A 5,770-nucleotide genomic window follows, 5' to 3' on the forward strand; every position below is an offset into this window, starting at 1 on the left:
AGGCCCTTAAGGTTCATCGTGGTTGGATCACAGGTGAAAGAACAGATAAGTCTCCAGTACTAGAGCCAATACTTCTGCTGTTCAAATAGACACTTCATTTGAAGGACTTGGGGCTGGAATCATCAGCCTTGTGAAGGGGAACCCGGTGGCAAATTTGGCTACCAAGGCTATATGGCACTTCCTCCACACCATATGTGTGCCTGTTAATTGTTTGCATGCTCAAGTATATGTCTCAACTGATTGTGAGCCATGCACTAGACCGGGCTTGCCCTGGCAGTATGAGAAGGAAGGGAGGTGTTGGAGGGAGGAGGGCAAGGCGATGGAGCGTGGACTACATAAGGGAAATATTGAATCTGAAGATGCACTATCCAATGAGCACATAAATGGAGTTGCCCCCTTCACAAATGGAGACCGAGTTGCTCATGTTTTCAACTCCCAAAACTTGATCTCTTTGAGCAGGCCTGGGATAGAAAATTTTGCTAGGTTAGAGATCAGAAATGAACGTTGGTTCGTTGTGTTTTATGCACCTTGGCGTCGCTTTTTCCTGGTAAAAGTTGGTTTCATAAATAACCTTCACCTAATTGTAAGTCACTGGTCAGTATTAAGACAACGCATGACAAAGTTTAATTTCTTTTCGCTTTTCCAATTTTGAACTCCATAGGCAATGGAAGATTCATATGTAGAGTTGGCAGCTAAGCCAGTGAATGCTAAGGTCAAGGTTGGGAATTTCAGGGTAGATGGTGAGCAAAAGGCATTTGCAAAGCAGAAAATTCAGCTTTGGAGCATTATCACTACAAAATTTTCCCTGCCTCCAAGCCTGTAAAATATTCCTAGGAGAAGAGGGATATCGATTCACTGCTGGCTTTTGTCAATTCGCTTCAATCCCTAAGAGCATGCTTAGACCCTTACTTATCCACTTGCAAAGAACTAGAGCCGAGTGCATAGAGCAAAAACAGGGAGCAGGTGAGTGTCAGTGATCTGCTTACTGCTTTCATGTTGATAATCTTCACAAAGATTCAGTGTTCTTGCGTTTGTGGTGAGAGTTAAGAGTTCCCCTTTCAGACTTCAGATTTCCTCATATTCAACCGTGAGTTGCAGTCAGTCCTATCCATACACCAAGTTTTTTTGGCATAGAATGAACTTCGCTGTTAGACATTGGTGAGCCAAAGCCAAGATGGAGTGTGGTAGCTGAAAATATTTTCTTCTTTAACATTGCCGCTACTTTTGCCAAAATGTATCAATGAATTTAACGTTCCTGTATTTTTTATTTTGCTTCGAATTCACAATTACAAGATAAGAGCCCCCACTCTTGTTTAAACTTCTGGTGTTATCATTTACTCCCAATCCTAGTCTTAAAATTGCAGTACTTTATTTCTGCTCTGTTTATCGACTCTTTTGTGGTCGTCCACTATGGCCTTGAGCGGTTGCTTGCTTCTATTAATTTCTTCAAGGAAGGAAAAGAGACATCCATGAAAGCTAAATCCTCACAGGTCATAACTTCAAGGTACTAGCATATTTTCATTGCTGTACCACCACAAAGAAAACCTTGCTTGCTTGACAGAGGCATCCAAGCTTCTACAACGCTTCCAGTCGTGTCAACTCGAACTAAGCTTTTTCTTCTACTTTTTTTCTGATTGATCCATCTTGTTATTAAATTGAAGTCATAAACTACAACAAAAGTAGGTTCCCCTGTTCATTACGGTAACATATGACTCTATTCTACCATGGACGTCATTGTTTGAGGAACAACGTGTATTTTTTATGCTATATTTTGGTCCTTGAATTTTTAGATTTTTTTGTTATGTGGTCCTTGTGTTTTTAGATGTTAACGTATCGATTTTACACTTTATTTCTCTCACATTTTAGTTTTTTGAAGCAAGAGATGAGTGAGAGTGAATAAAAAATGAAAGAGAGAGAGAGTGTTTTGAACTAACCGCATTCCAATCATGAAAAAATCAATCTTGAAGTAAATGGGTTCATGTTAGAGAAGGAAGTTTTATGGAGGAGAGTTTTTAGAAAAAAAAAACAAAGTTTTTTTTAGTTAATTTTATTTCTTTTTATTTTTATTTTTCTATTTTTTATTATGATGCTTCTTTAGTTTTTTTTCTATTTGAAGTGAATATTTTTCTTTTTTTTATTTAGTATTATTAGGATTTTCTAGTTTTTTTATCTAAAGAGTTAAATAGTCTTTTGACAATTGGAGAAAGAATAAAAATTAAATATTTTGGGTATCTTCTTATAGTCATATTAATCTTAGTCTTTAAGAGTTTGACATGTGACAAACTTCTTTATCATTTGCTTTTGTTTGTGTCAATTGGTATAAGATCTCAACGATTCTTTAAAGACATATTTTATTTATATCTCTTATTTTAAAAATATAGAAATTCATTTTAAAATTATCTCAAAAACAATTATTTTTATTTATCTCTATCATTTCAACCAAATAATTTTTTTTTTCTTTAATATCTTTGTCCTTTCTATTATAAATCAGTAATAATTTCTTTTAGCTAGTGGAGAGGTAAAAGAATAAAAATTAAATATTCTGAATATATTATTTTTATCTTTAAATATCTTCTCATAGTTATATTATTTTTTATCTTTAAATATTTTGACATCAGAAAAACTCATTTATCATTTTCTTCCATGTACTATTGAGTTTAATAAAGTTGCTTTTGGCCTTTAATCATACCAAAAAATTATATTGAAATACCAAAAGGTTTTCTTTTTTATTTAAATGGTATTTTGAAATTGACAATAGAGTTATTGAGTAGGTGACATCATGTTAAAAATTAAGTTGTGGAACCCAAAAACTAAAACCTTGCTTTTTAATTACTGGAAATAACTGGAATTTTATTCCACGACACCTAAACGGACGAGGGTATCATAGGATCTAGGGGTGTTCACGGTCCGGTTCGGTCCGGTTTTAACCTAAAAATTCAACCAAACCAGAAAATAATAGTCATTATTAATATAACTCGAACCGAACCGAGAATCAGTTCAAACTGAACCTATTTTGTTCGATTCGGGTCGGTTTTTAGCATTCAAAACCAGAAAAACTGAAACATTTTTGTTGCTGCCGTTGTATACCTTAATATTTACCAGAACGAGATGTTGTATTACATCTTGGATAGATTGCTATTTATGATGGATCTAAGAATTCCAGTAAGGCAAAAAAATCTCAAAAATATTTACCAGAAGACAATAAACCAATCTTAGTGCCTCATCTATGTCCCAAGAAAAGTTTGTAGCTGCCTAAACAATCACTATTTTCCGATGCTCATCTTCATAAATAAGACTATTGTTTACACCATCTACCTGAACTAGAAGTTTAGATTTAACCCTTTGAGATAATTCATATTCCCCTAAAGATTGAGACCATACAAAACTAGATTCAATCTTATGATAGAAAAAATAAATAATGTCATTTAAAAAAGCACATTTCTAGAAGAGTCCAGAGGGAGGGAGGAGGAGGGCGGCTGGGAGGGTTAGGGAAAAAAGAAGAGGAAAAGAGAGGGGCGGCTAGAAGGGTTAGGGTATTTAGGGTTAGGATTTTCTTTTTATATTTTTTTTTAGATCTAATTAAACCGGTTCGGGTGGTTTTTTTTATTTTTTAATTAATTTATTTAGTTTTTTCTATTAGTTTGGTTTTTTCAATTAAATTTTTTTAATTTTTTCAGTTTAATCGGTTTTTTTAAACATCCTTAATTAGATTAGATGTATTTAAGCAAAGAAAACCTTGATTAGGGAGAAACGGTGAGAATGGGAGATGAACAAGTGTATTTCAGACTCATAATTAAGCAACTGGCATTCCCTACCACTTTTACATCTCCAGAAACCTACGTGCTGAAAGCCCATCTTAACACGAAATAAAGAGGGGAAATGGAGAAATTGTTCGATGACTTGTTTTGAGAGTTTACATCAATGCCAACTTTGTGGTTTCATTGTTTTTTTAAAGAGTTTTTTATTTGTAAATATATTAAAATAATATATTTTTATTTTTAAAATTATTTTTAATATAGTATATATTTAAAAACATAAAAAAATATTAATTTAAAATAAAAAACATCTAAAAAATTTAAAAAAATTTAAAACTAATTTTAAAATACAAAAACAAACAAAACAATTAAACTTTGGGTCTGCAAAAACCCAACGAAGCCACAAGTAGTTGATAACATGAAGAACAGATTATGGAGCTCAAGCTGAAATATCTCTCTCTGTTTTTTTAGCTAATCATCCCAATTAAAGAGATCAATTCATGAAGAGAAGATAGGCATAAGCAAGGGAAAACACGACATTAAAGATGGAAACTAAATACTAATCTTAATTAATACTGCATCTATCCCTACTCTTCAGGCTTTTTTCTCCTTGATCGGTGCTGCCTTGAAAAGAAATTTAGAAACAAAAGCGGCTAAAATTGCCCCTATAAAGGGGCAAATCCAATAGACGTAGAAGAAATCCCAGGTGGTATGCCTATTGCCCAAATAAGCCCATCCATAAGCGTTGGCAGGATTCATTGAAGGGCCAGTATACTTACCTCCAGCCATGACCAATCCCACAGTAGCCACCGCTAGCAACCACACCTTCAACACAACATTTTTAGGGCCCTTGAGCAAAAGAAAATGTAAAGTAAGACAGATCAGAAAAGTTAACACCCCCTCAGCAATTGCCCCTGTATGCAAGTCCACCCTCAAAGAAGGACCTCCTTTGAGCACATGCCTGTAATGTTTTGGCATCACTCCCCTAATTGCCATGGCACCACCAACCCCACCAGCTGCCTGAACAGGAAAACGCAAAGCCATGGACAAGAGAGATGCATCAGGCTTTAGGCCAGCTATGTAGAGTGTTATCGTCGTGGCAGGGTTGAAACTGGCACCACCGAAGGCAGCTCCTATCAAGCTGAAAGTTAGCATAAAAAGAGCGGCGACATTAATGGATATGAAAAGACCTGCTATTGACATGGCCTCAACACCCACATATGTTGCTATGATGGAGGAGAAAACACCCAGCAAAGGAACGCTGAATACCACATGGCTGTCAAAATCCCATCTACTATGGCTCCCTTGATTGCTCCCATCTCTCGTTCGTTTTCTCCTTGGTTTTTCTCTCTACCTAACCCGTAGCACCAGAAGCAACAACTGGAAGCGCTCTCCCTCTCTCTCTGCGTTGGTCTTTCTCCTGTATGGTCTACAAAATCTTTAATTTTTGGATAATTGACTCCTGATTCGAGATGCTATTGCTACCATTTTTAAAAAGGTTACTTTATTTTACAAAACCTCAAATTACCTACTAATATATTCCAAACCTTTGGATACCAAACAATTTCACCCCTACGCTATGCTAAAACAAGCCCCAACCTATTTTACATGATAATTTTAACATCAAATCATAATAAATTTTTATTTTTCTCTCATCTTTCCTGGGTTATAATGAGATTTCTCCTTTGTTTTTATGGTCGCCGCCTTGAGGACATTCGGCCACCAATGTGGCAGAGTGACGGTTGACGCATCAATTCCAAAAAGTTGCTATTTTTTTTTGGGTTCGTGCCGTCTCATCTGACCATAATACCAATTTGTTATACAAACAAAAGTTAAAACTCCTTGACCCGTATCCAAGAAAGAGGAGTGATGGTAGTGCCCTTCCAACTAGAAACTTTTAAACCTGGTGGTTCGGCCGGGAGTAAAAGGTTTTTTTCTCTTTTTTTTTTTATACAGTGAAAAGAAAAAAAAAACTAGGATCCTATGTGATAAATCTAGAAAATCAGCTAACAACA

General features: G+C 35.3%; 1 pseudogene; it reads right to left on the minus strand.

The window, feature by feature from the left end:
* Window positions 1-4,185: 4,185 nt before the first annotated feature.
* Window positions 4,186-5,505, minus strand: LOC133691804 (aquaporin SIP1-1-like; annotated as a pseudogene).
* Between the last annotated feature and the right edge of the window lie 265 nt (window positions 5,506-5,770).

The sequence above is a fragment of the Populus nigra genome, chromosome 4 (genome assembly GCF_951802175.1).
Source record: "Populus nigra chromosome 4, ddPopNigr1.1, whole genome shotgun sequence".
Taxonomy (NCBI): domain Eukaryota; kingdom Viridiplantae; phylum Streptophyta; class Magnoliopsida; order Malpighiales; family Salicaceae; genus Populus; species Populus nigra.